Source organism: Gadus macrocephalus, chromosome 7 (assembly GCF_031168955.1).
Source record: "Gadus macrocephalus chromosome 7, ASM3116895v1".
In the NCBI taxonomy this organism is placed as follows: domain Eukaryota; kingdom Metazoa; phylum Chordata; class Actinopteri; order Gadiformes; family Gadidae; genus Gadus; species Gadus macrocephalus.
Window position 1 is genome coordinate 1,515,053 of NC_082388.1, and position 13,218 is coordinate 1,528,270.

General features: G+C 43.1%; 2 protein-coding genes across 9 annotated transcripts in view; one reads left to right on the top strand and one right to left on the bottom strand.

Annotated features, from left to right (window-relative positions):
• Positions 1–13,218, bottom strand: part of LOC132460630 (NACHT, LRR and PYD domains-containing protein 3-like) — a 521,671-nt gene that overhangs the window by 94,458 nt on the left and 413,995 nt on the right. The window lies entirely within an intron of this gene.
• LOC132460662 (tripartite motif-containing protein 16-like) overlaps positions 178–13,218 on the top strand; it is a 60,579-nt gene continuing 47,538 nt past the window's right edge. Inside the window, exon 1 of the mRNA XM_060055487.1 lies at positions 178–187. The gene's annotated coding sequence lies outside the window, so the exon portion shown is untranslated. The remainder of the gene's footprint in view (positions 188–13,218) is intronic.

Below are 13,218 nucleotides of genomic sequence, written 5' to 3' on the forward strand. Positions count from 1 at the left end.
ATTGGCTGTGACATGCATAGGAGAGGGTAAGATCAGCAGTGAGGAGACCCAGGTAGTAAGGGGTAAGAACAGTGAGGAGACCCAGGTAGGAGGGGGTAAGAACAGTGAGGAGACCCAGGTAAGAGGGGGTAAGAACAGCAGTGAGGAGACCCAGGTAGGAGGGGGTAAGAACAGTGAGAAGACCCAGGTAGGAGGGGGTAAGAACAGTGAGGGGACCCAGGTAGGAGGGGGTAAGAACAGTGAGGAGACCCAGGTAGGAGGGGGTAAGAACAGTGAGGAGACCCAGGTAGAAGGGGGTAAGAACAGCAGTGAGGAGACCCAGGTAGGAGGGGGTAGGAACAGCAGCACAACGGGGATACGAGGGGAACCCACGTAGGGGGTCATTACAGCGATCAGGCCAGTGGGAACACAGTGTGTTTTGAGGAGAGATTTGAATGTTGTCAGGGTGTCTCTCTCAGTTCAGCTCAGAGCCCCAGCACCCACGGTCAGGGGTGGACTGGCCATCTGGCATACCGGGCATCGTCCCGGTGGGCCGTTGACCCAATGTGGGCCAACAATGTGGGCCGTTGACCCAATGTGGGCCGGTCCGGTCCGCTATGTTTTCTTTTTTTCTCTCCCTCTAAATTCCCTCCAATTGGGCCGGCCAATGGGCTACAGAGGGCTAGCAGTGTGTTAACAGCATCGACGCATATTCTTGGTCCATGTTTGTCATTGTCAATCAATCATGGGCTGACAGGTTCAGAGAGCCCTGACAGTGCTGTCAATCACAACACAAACCAGGGTGGGCGGGACCTCATGGCATGGGCCGGAGTCGCGGGAGCCGGGACGGACTCTAAAAACGCCCGGATGGCGCTGAAAGACTGCCTCTGGAGATGGAAGTTAAATGTTCAAAATGGACAGACCTATTTGGTGCGGGGGTCCACACCGCAGCAGGTGCTGCTGCGCCGGGAGACGAGCGAGTGGAGGCATATATGCTAAGTAACGTCAGTGTTTCCCCCACGTTCACACAGCAGCGGCGCGCCGCCGCTGCTGAATTTTCTCCGCCGCTGCAATAAAAATCTTTCTCCTAATTTTTTTTTATTTTTTTTTACGTAGCTCCTTTTAGAAAATGTACAGCGCGTAACGTCAATTGCGCAGCACGCGGCACATCGTCACGTAACCAACATCTAAGAAGAAAAATACACAGCGAGTGTGGCAGTTGTTGGCAGTAGGCTACCCTACACGGTTGCAAAGTTACATTGATTCTAGCAGTAGCGATTGAAGCGGAAGATCGAAGAAAGAAGGAAAGAGAGAGACAGACAGAGAGAGAGAGAGAGAGAGAAAGTAAGTTGCTAAAATGTGTCGCTACATGACCACCAGTGTTAAAAACCCTCTGAGCCCAATCATTTTATTGTATCTATAAACCGCAACCTCCGTGCCGTTTTTCCTCTAGTATTGTGTGTGTGTGTGTGTGTGTGTGTGTGTGTGTGTGTGTGTGTGTGTGTGTGTGTGTGTGTGTGTGTGTGTGTGTGTGTGTGTGTGTGTGTGCGTGTTGTCGCTCTTTTTGGGATCACTCATAGCCTTTACAGGAGCTTATATCCAGTCAGGAATTTATAGCCTAGGTATTTTCGGGAACTTTGAAAAATGAATCCATACTGTTAGATCCGATGTTGTTCTTTATTGCCATATAAAATCCGTTTTCATCACGTATTTTAGTTAGGGATTTGTGCTAATCGCCTGTAAGCATGTGGTCATTAGCATAAATGCAGGGAAAAAACCTAAGGACTTCTTAAAAGATCATGAATAGTTTCTATTATGTATGACTTATATTTATTTTATAATTTTCAAGCATATCATCGCTCTCTTGTCCTCTTCCCCTGACTCTCACTGTCTCACAAAGGAGCTGAGCTCACCTGAGGTCTATTTGTAGTGCTAAAAAGGTGCGGACACACCAAAAGCGTATCCCGCGTACCATGTACGCGCGTAACGCAGCTAAAATGTTGCTTGACCATTTTGTGTCAAAAATGGTCCTACATACGCAGCTACGCGCCTGTGGCTGCGCTGGATTTAGGAGTCAGAGGAAGGAAACCCAAACGCCGCTGTGTCTGGGTGCATGATAGAGCTTGAATCGGGTTAGATTAAATAATCTCGGATATAAATAACAATAATCGGGTTAAATAACTTCACATGGTGTGTCTGGTGTGTTTCCAGCATTCGTAGTGTTGATCGGCAGAGAAATAGTCCGCCAAGACGTTGAGGTTGCTTAGCAACCAGAGACTCTGTCCATGCAAGTGAACGGAGCGTTCACTCTTCGTCATAACTATCAAACCAAACATCCTTCACATTCACCGAGTGAACATTCTGAAAGTAAAATGCACATTTCTCGCTAAAAATGTTTCCATAAACACATTTAATGGCGTAACTATGTTACTATTTCCACCCAGAATAAAGAAAGATGTCGGCCGTATGCTTCTGTGCAAGGGTCACTACTCTCTGCCAGTGACGTCGGGTCAAGCTCCACGCTGATTGGCTATTGCGGCTAAGTATCACGCGTATGAGCGTAAAAAGTTCAATTTTTTGAACTCCTCGCGTACGCGCGTATATGTACGCGCGTATATGTACGCGCGTATGTATACGCGCGTATGTATACGCGCCTCATACGCCCCTAACGCGAGTAAAATGTTGCTTGGTACGCATGATACGCGTGTACGCACCTCATACGCGCGTAAACCAATGCTTCCCTATGGAAAAATTGCCGATTTTATACGCGTGGTACGTGGGTAACGCGTTTGGTGTGGCCGTACCTTAAGGCTCACACTGATTGGTATTCAATTAGCTTTATTTTTTATGTGTGTGAGTCTGTGTTCTTTTCAAAGTTAGGTTTATAATTTAAAAAGATGTGTTTGGCCCATTGTTGCAGGAGATTTCATTTTTGAACAAAGTGTCTTATGTAAAAAACAGTTATGCTTTGGGCATAGCAACCATGTTTAGTGTTTAAGCATTAGGCAAAAATCTGTAAATAAATTGTGCAAATTATATTTGCGTTGTGGTATTTTTTGTTTAAATATTACTATACAAAAATATTCAAATCTGTAAATGAAGACACAAAAGGCAAAGTTACAACACCAATAATCCCATCTACAGTAATACTTTGGACTGTTTGAATAGGATTTAAGTGCATATTCTCCTCTCAAAGTGCACCAGATTCATGCATTCCAATGTAAAGGGTACAAAAAAATTCCGGCGGGGGGGCATGCCCCCGGACCCCCCTAGAGGGATCGGGGACCACACCACCGCTGCTGAAAAAAATCCTGCGGGAAACACTGAACGTTAGCCTGGGACTAGCTAGGCTACATTTTTGATGTCCAAAACAAAGTAGAAAACGTTTTTTCATTGAATGTGATGTGACCTAATTAACTGCATACTTGTGACAACATATTAGCCCAGAGTTGAAGGGCTGTGACTGTTGGTAGTTGTGGTTGATTTTGTTTAAATATGCCGAATTGTGATATTATGGGTTATTATTGTTCAGACGATTTGGCTAAGCTAGCTAACAGCTGCTAACGTTAGCAGTCTCTTGTTGCCATAGCAACAGTAAACATTGACATGGACTAATGATCTGTAAATAGAGATGCAGAATCAAGCTGTATTGCAAATACAGATGTGATACTTTGAATTTTAGCACAAAATACAAGTAAACCTATTGGAAATAATTAGTTTAATTTGCAATATTTGCCATTGAATTTATTGTAATCTTTCAATAAATTTATTGTTTACATTAACGGCGATTTTACAGTGAAATCTGTGACATTCCTCAACACAACTACACCAACGTGTCCTTGTTAATTACACAACATGTATGGGTTAAGGCTATGGGCATCAGTTGTCCTGTTTTGTGCTTTGATTGAGAGAAACAATCGTTTTTTTGATCAGTGTTGGGTAGCTGAGGTCGTTGCTATAGAGACAACGTCCGTCCGCTTTTTTTGTCAACTGACAGAGCAACCCTTTCTCATCAAAATTACGTTCCCAGAGAACTATTCGGCATTCTCAATTACGTTTTTTCTAAAAAACTTTTGTCCGTGAATACGTTTTATTGAACATATCGTAAACACGAATTCGTTCTCAGCCTATTTTTTGCCATTTATTTACCGTGTTACTATGGCAGAATAAAGAATAAATTCATGCATTATCATTCAACTTGAACATGTGTTTTTACAGTATAGAGTGGTGGAGGGATGACGTATGTTGGCCAACCCGGAAGTGAGCGTCGGCCTGGGTTCCCTTGACAAAAAGCCAACGGGTTTTTCCATTGGATTTGTGATTATTGCAGAAAAATTTGCATCTTTGAAGCACCTCAAAAACTGAATAAAAATAAAAAATAAAAAAATTAATAAAAATAACCGTGTTCCAAAGAACGAAATGTAAACCAATGCATTCAGAATGGGAGTGTTTCTCTGATTATTCCATGCTACACAGAACGAAATGTAAACCCATGCAAATAAAGACTTCATGGTAATAATAATTTAAATATCATTAATCTCCTGAGTGTGTAGGGTGGTATTCTATTTTTTTCAACGGAGCTGCATCCAGTCACTTGACCGTCATGGTTGCTATGGTGGTTGCTATCGACCGCCCTCTCTAATACTTACATGGCTCTAAAAACCACGCGGCAAAGGAGCTTCCGTCAATTGGGTTTTTTTTGTCGTAAACTAGGGTCCGATGGTTAAAAAATAGACAGATATTCCAAGGTATCCTTAAAAGGCAGCTTGGATGTTTTTATATGCAGTTTAGACTTCTTCTATAACCTATTTTTGAAAGCAAAACACCAAGCTCATTGATTTAACGAGGCAGGGTTATTTGAAACAATTTATTAGATCAATAAATAAATATTTGACATTCCTTCTCCTGAGTTTGCTTCCTATTTATGTCTAGTGTACACCCCTACTTTCCACAAGCATCTCCCCCCCCTCCCCATATGGATTTGGAGAAATGTTGCCACGTCCCAGTGGTGGAAGTATCATATGGAGAAATGCCCTCTTTCTGATGTGAAAGAGGGCATTCAATTATAGCCTACTACAATGATCAATTAGGAGGCCGAAGCCCTAAAGGAAGTGATGCAATAGGTGACTGAGTCAACAACATTTAAAGAGATACTTCACCGGTGGGAATATGAAGGTTTTATGAACTAAATAATTCAATGTATTATAAATGTGCAAAAAAAATTGAAATCGGTTCATCCTAGCCTGAAAAAAGGCAGAAAGAGTGTTTTCATGGTCTCTCTGGCTCAAAGTAAGAAATCCTCCAACTACCACAGTGCATTGCGCTCGCTGCCCCGCCCACCTGTTTCCGGTCTCCCGTCTCCCTCAATCCCCCTCAATCCCCCTCAATCCCCCTCAGTACGCGAGCTCCCAGCACCCTCTCATTCCTTATTAGTGGAAAAATTGGCAGCAAATTTGCCACCAAAAGTGTGTTGTAGTCCTCGGCCCTTCTAGCGGGACAAGAGGTTTCTCCCGAAATGACGTCAAACGCGTCATTTGACGTCATTTCGGGAGAAAATTAGATGAGAAAAAATGGCCCAAGGGGAGACTGGTTTGGACTGATATTTATTTATACTAGAGCTGTCAAGCGATTAAAATATTTAATCGTGATTAATCGCATTAATGTCATAGTTAACTCACGATTAATCGCAAATTATTTTTCTATGCTAAATATCCCTTGATTTTTTTGTCCCATAATTCTTCTCATTTTAATTCTCTTATCAACATGGTGAAGTGTATCGGCTTGCCTTGTGCAAATGATTTTCTATTGATAACAACATTGGCATATACTGATCAAAACAGGACGATACAAAAAAATAGCCTATAGTGCAATTAAACGACTGCTTTGAACAAATGTAATTTGAACATAGCAGTCAGGCTTGTTTTGAGCCAAAGAAAAAAAAAAATATATATATATTTTTAATAAAATAATTACGTTAATCGCGCGATAATTTTTTTAACGCCGTTAAATTTGGTTTGCGTTAACGCCGTTAATAACGCGTTTAACTGACAGCTCTAATTTATACATTTATTTATATTACAATAGCGATTTTATAATGATAGAACGCCGGTTCTAAATGGGTGAAGTATCCCTTTAAGTAAGCTGTACTTTGGGGTCTCTTACATATCAAAGGGGGTCTCAAAGGACGCATACGCTTCAACCTGTGGCTCCAGCCCTACAGGAAATGACTCAGCAAGTGCTCCATCTCGTTGCACCTCACCCAGCGGCTCGCTTGCAAGATTTTGGCCTGAAGTTCTTCCCAGACCTACACCCTTGCCATCCAACATGCATATCTGAGAATCAGGCCTCTCTTTAATAATGACAAAAAGTTATGAGAGAAATACACATTAACTTTTTGTTATCTCATAAGCGGCGTGGTGCCGGCTCCTTTTGACCTTTTGACCCCAGACTTCAAAAACGTGGCCACAGGCCAGCTGTGTCTACACACCTTAAGCCACAAATGTACACCTCCATCCCACAAAAAATGGGGACTAGAAACTAACCTCTGTCTTATGTACATTTACTGTACTGTTGGAGGTCACGCCACTTTTCCGGCCTTTTCGAGATAGCTAGGGATACTAAAATCTGTACACACATTTTCCGGGGCCCCGAGAACGACATATCCGAGATTTGGAGTTCTAGCCCTTAGAGAAAAAAAAGTTTTCCCAAATGGACTGTCATTTGGACAAAGCCCCCCAGAAGTGTTGCCTGCAAGAACTAATGGATCAGAATGTGGTGGAAAAACAGTTTTTGAGATAGGAAGGTCCTACCGCCCTGAAACTTGAATACCTTATTCTAGGGCCTAACTGGGACCCCCGCACCGAAACTTGGCCCGGTCGGACCCTGAGGGCAGGAAGGGGGGGCCTGCCCTCGGGGTCTGACCGGGCCAAGTTTCGGGCAGGAAGGGTCACTACATCACAAAAAGGCTATATATACTTGTCAGTACACAGATACTGAGTACCAGTTCTGTTTGCTGTTTCTTGCAGGTCATGAATTGGGTGAGTGTAGCTGGCTGGATGCGGACGAGGAAGTAGGGCAATATATATATATTGCCCCAAATATAACCATAAATAGAGAATTTAATTCTTTTTACCTATAGCTGTGTGAAAATGTCTAAGATATGAATTACAGGTCTGAATAGGTATGAATTCTCATATACATGTATGTGCACATGTATACATACACATACACGTATATGACAATATGAGACGTATATGAGAAAAACAAATCAATTCTCTATTTATGGTTTCATAATGACTGAGTCACCGTTAAAACAAATTAGTTTCAGCTCTAATGCTGTTACTGTCTGTAATATGTTTCTATTTAGATTATTTGTCAGGATATTTTGTTATAATTGTCCGAGTCTGGTTTTAACTAATGCTGGGCTTACTCCAAAATATTTTCACAGTCACAGACTAATAACTGCAAGAGAGGATTTAGCGTTGGATCATGTGTGATATTTAACAAGGGTTTTGTAGTAGATATGGGGGGTGGAGATGCAGCGACCACAAGAGGTCTGTTAACTTCCTGTTCGGGTTTCACACCTTTCTTGTCAGCAGCACAAGAGACACAAACTTGAAAAACAAAAAACTGTACCATTATTCGGATGCATGTACTTGATTAAATTGTTTTAATCAAGTACATACAGGGTTCTTCCCGTTCGTCTCGTCCCACCCCTAGTGCTAATAATGTAGTGGGCTGGAGTGGACAGAAAATGCCAGGGCTGAATTTTTGTCCCAGTCCACCCCTGCCCACGGTGCTGAGAGCCCTAACACCCACGGTGCTGAGAGCCCTAGTACCCATGGTGCTGAGAGGCCTAGCACCAATGCTGCTCAGAGCTCAAGCACCTATGGTTACGAGGTGATACACCCACAATAACCCTACATATCTGGATCAAACCGTTTAACCTGACACCGCCACAATAACCCTACATATCTGGATCAAACCGTTTAACCTGACACCGCCACAATAACCCTACATATCTGGATCAAACCGTTTAACCTGACACCGCCACAATAACCCTACATATCTGGATCAAACCGTTTAACCTGATACACGGAAATAACCCTACATATCTGGATCAAACCGTTTAACCTGATACCCCCACTTAAACCCTACATATCTGGATCAAACCATTTAACCTAATGCCCCAACTATAAACCTAAATATCTGGATCAAACCATTTAACCCTAAAGAGGAAAAATTGTCTCCACATTGAAGTTGGAAATGCATAAGTCTCACATTGGGCCCTATCTTTCACCCAGCGCAATTTACTTTGTACACCAACGCATGTATCGTTGCTAGTTTGCGCCTGGCGCTAAGCTGATTTCCCCCCGCAGCAAACTCTCGCCACTAAACTTGCGCCCTGCAGGCGTGTCGGCGAAAAGCAGAGGCGTGTTTTGGCGCAAATGATACATGGTGCTATCTTACAGATCGATTAAGCAGTTGCGCAACTCACTGAAAGAATTGCGCCCTAGCGTGCCCTAGCGGATAGCGCAGTTGGTGTTGCTATTTTGACGTGCCTAGGGAGGTCGGAACTGTAACATAAGCTTACACACACATAGGCTATACACAGCACAAACATGCAAACAATTAGCCTAATTTAAATATCCTGATGTCATAGATTGTTCATATGTGTGAAACTGCACAGAAATAGCAAGTCGATTGTGAAAAAAACGAAAAATCCATATAGGGCTGCATGATTGAATACTGTAGTGGGCTATGCCATGCATTAAAATAATAATAATAATAATAATAATAATAATAATAATAATAATAATAACAATTAAAGCTGCAAGCAGCATTTTACGGGTGCCAAGCCTAAAGCCAACCAATAAGACCCTGTCAGACCATTAAGACCCTAACAGACCATTAAGCTGCTTTCACACCGCCGCGCGGCAGCTCGCCGCCTTCATTCATTTCAATGAGGGAAGGGCGGCAGAGGGGAGGCGTTTACAAAAGCGGCTGTTGACCAGGAAGCGGTTGCCGGCCACGTGAACGCGCACTGATTTTGCCCTACCGCTCAGCCTTCCCTGTGTTGAAACTTTTCGAATGGCGATATATGATATTATAACGATATTTTGAACAAAACTGGTAAAATGTGTAGTTTTAACTTCACGCCACAAGTATTCACCATCAACCATGGTTGATGGTGCAAGGGATGCAAGGGACATGCAAGGGATAATGTATAGAACGCCGGTCATTATCGGGAAAATAAGCCCCGACAGGGCGAACAGGGCTTCGCCCTGAAGGGGCTTATTTTCGATAATGACGGCAACGTTCTATACATTATCCTGCTTATTACACGGCTACTTGCCTGAACGAAAAAACAACTTCAAGGTGTTTCTTTTCACAATTTATTAGTAACCAGCATTCGTAGTGTTGATCAGCGGAGAAGTAGTCCACCAAAGACGTTGACGTCGCTTAGCAATCGAAGACGAAGAAAACAATCTTTTGTTTTCCTTGACAACGGTCAATTATAATTAGCAACGCTGAATCATCAAATATAATTCATTATTAATTAAAAAATCCGAGAGCAGGAAAGGTGTAACACTAACCATCTCGTAGTTGGAGGCAAGAGATTATACGTGCTCCAATCGTGCAAGGTAAAAATAAAGTACATTAATTTGAATGATTTTAGCTTGTGTGTGCCCACACACACATAAAACACATATATTACACACAACCGGACTCGTTCATTACTTCACTGAACTCAAGGGCGTAGGTTTGGTCTGAGCTTTGGTAAGGACACTACCCAGACACCCCCCTCCCCACACACACACACACAGACACACACTAAATGAAATAACGTATGATGCGCAACTGACTTTAACTTTGTTTGATGCATTATCTGCTGATGCATATACAGGAAAATATTTAGCATAATTGTACACATCTGCTTGGTAAGCAAAGACAAAGATTCCGTCTACTAAATTATAAAACAGATCTGTCTCAAAAGACGTTTTTATACTGCCAAATATGCCCGTCTTATGCACACCTTTTTCCGTCATGGTCCACTCGTTTACACCGCCCGAGGTAAATTGCCGGCTTGAGCAAGCACCCCAATTTACCCTCCTTGACCCTACACACATCGGCGGTTTCATTTGAATGAAAATGCGATTAGACGCTCCGGGTAGAGGTAGACGCTCCGGGTAGAGGTGTCGCTGCGTTGTCTAGACAGAGACAACGCAGCGATATCAACATGAGTAGTTCTAGCTGGAGAAGGGCATGTGTTCATTCTATTGAAGTCTACGCAATATAATTGTATAGCCTACTATCGTTGTTTTCATAATTGCCATTTCACAATTTTCCTCAAATTCATGCGCTGAATAGTGACCTGGTTGTGCGTGCGTGTGTCTGTTGGGTTATCTGGATTATACATACAGGATGTAGCAAGCAAGTGATAACCAGATAAGACAGTGAAAAGTGCAAACTGCTGACCATCATGGGAGAGAAGGTGATGCAGGCGCATTAAACGAAGACGCAGAGAGATGATGCTATATACGAGAAAGACGCAGAGGAACTTTCCTTACGAGAAGCTGCGACCGAACCGGCTGGGCAGTGTAAAAAGGAAGAGGTATTTTCGGAGGCGGTACCGAAGTTGGAATTTAACCCTTTGTGTACCGCATGAGGCGCTTTTTTTTCGTTTCAACCTGAATATTGTGTGGCATCCCGCCCCGTAAACCTCGGCCCCGACCAGACCGAGGGTTGGTCCTGGATGGCCGATACCACCGTCAGCCGGCGACGGAGAGCACCGACCGAACCCCAATCAGGGGGACACCTGGCCGAAAGCCGAGGGGCCATTATAAAAGGAGCACGAGGACTGACATTTGAGAGACCAGGAACGGGAAGCAAGGAAGTAGGAAGCGCTCTGGTCCGCGAGCGGCTAGAGGCCCACGGAGGCCCTAGAGACCGCGAGCATCATGTATTGTCCAAGTGTATGCAATAAATGCCGTGATCGGCTCAAACCCTCACTACCGAGCGTGATTTGTACCTAGAACCCGGCTCATTCAAGGAGCGGGTTGCCACAATTGGTGTCGAATATTTCAGTCGTCATTTGACATTGGTGGGGACACGTCCCCTGGTCCATGCGCACACACACACACACACACACACACACACACACACACACACACACACACACACACACACACACACACACACACACACACACACACACACAGCGATATGCGTAAGATACTTTCTCGTGCGCACCAGATACTTTCTCGTGAGCGCCAGATACTTTCTCGTGCTCACGAGAAATGTTAAAAACATTTTTTTTACCCCATGTCCCTTTACGGGTTCCTTTCTCTCTACCACCGTGTCCGCCATGTTTTTGTTCAAAGTTTGTTGTGATGCGTAAAGTGGGTGGGAGAACACTACGTACATATAAGGGGCGGGATTGACCAGCTGAACATGGCTTGTAGGCTCAGAGAGCAGCTTTCGGCCTTATCAAATAGCGCTCGCAAGGCAACATCAAAATAATATCTAATATACTGGTATTAGGGCTGCACGATATGGGCAAAATAAGATATCCCGATATTTTTGGGCTGAATGGCGATAAACAATATGTATCTCGATATTTTCTATAGAGTGGGTTAGATGGGGTTTTTTCTAAGTCAAAAGCCACATGTGAGATCTTGCAAGCACTTCTATTAAAACATTTGTATCGTTATTTTCAACAGAACTGAATGAACATGTAAAAAAAAAAAAAGGGAACAGTTTTTCATCTTAACAAAATAATCACCTGTGCAAAACAATATAAAGCTGTAGGTTACACACATTAGCTACCATTTAAAGCATTGGCTTTGTCGCATTGTCCTGCGTACTACGGGTTTCAGTGCTCCCTAACTTTAATCCCCCGCCCCCTCCCTTCTTCGTTCCATTTGGGAACATGTTTTTCGCTTGTTTCGTATATTTTAATTAATTAATTAAGTGCGCCACCAGAGGGCGCCCCCAACACACAAACTGTCCCGGCCGGTGATGCAGCAGCACAGCCACAGAGTTTTACGCATTCCTCATACTGAACTTTGTGCCGCTGCTGTAATTTATGGAACAGATTTGACGTGCTTCCACTTTTAGCCGCAACAGTTTTGCTACACTCTCTACAGATGACCTGCAGCTTTCGTCTCCCGGCGCGTCTCGTTTTTTTTACCGTATCCTCCATGTTTGTTGTATTGTGAGGGGGTGGCGGGGGCGGGAATTAGGCGTCTTTGCACATGGCACGTTCAGAAGGACGGAGTGGGAGGGGGAGCGCTCACAGTCTCCAGGGCAAACACAGACGCTTGAGGCGGAAACTGACCATTTTAACGCATATATTGATATAAACGATATTGTCAAATCTTGTATCCCCTTCGAAATTATATCGATATATCGTACATAGCCGATATATCCTGCAGCCCTAACTGGTATGGCGATATTGTCTCAACTACATATCTCTTTCAAAAATATACTGGCATAAATTTTACTAGGTATATCGTCCAGCCTCACCCTGACGCAGACCATGAAGACCCCTGACAGACCATTAAGACTGCGACGCAGACCATTAAGACCCTGACGAACACAATTAAGACCCTGACGAACACAATTAATACCGGTTTTGTTTGCATACGGTTGATAACGCTTGAATAGCATCAGCTTTGTTCTGTTGATGGGCGAACTAAATTTCACTTTAGGGCCCCCTACAGTCCTATTTTTATGAAATTCAGCCTGATTAACCTTGACCTATGCTTCTTTAAATACACCAAGTTCGGTGATGAATGAGTCAAGTTAACCCGCCTTTAGTCACCAATCATTGATTGGGCTAATTTTGACGTCCAGCCGCCATTTTGTTACAGGTTCTGGGTTTCCTAAGCACACTTGCTCAACTTGAGGAGGTACAAATGTCTACAAGATTTCATGACTGTAGAAGAAAAATGTCAGATAATAGGTCCATTTAAAGTCTGCATTTTCAGTTAATTGATATAGCTCCCCCTATCACCCGATCTGGGTACAATTTGGAGAGGTTGCATTTTCAGTTACCTGTTTTACCGCTCCCAATAGATAGATCCCAGGGGGATGTTATTTTTGTCACGAACTCCAGATATGCATACACAAATATTAAGAAAAAATATATATATAAATATATATATATAATATAAATACATACATAAAATATAAAAGATACAACCTAAGAAATACAAATATACAAATAACATAAAT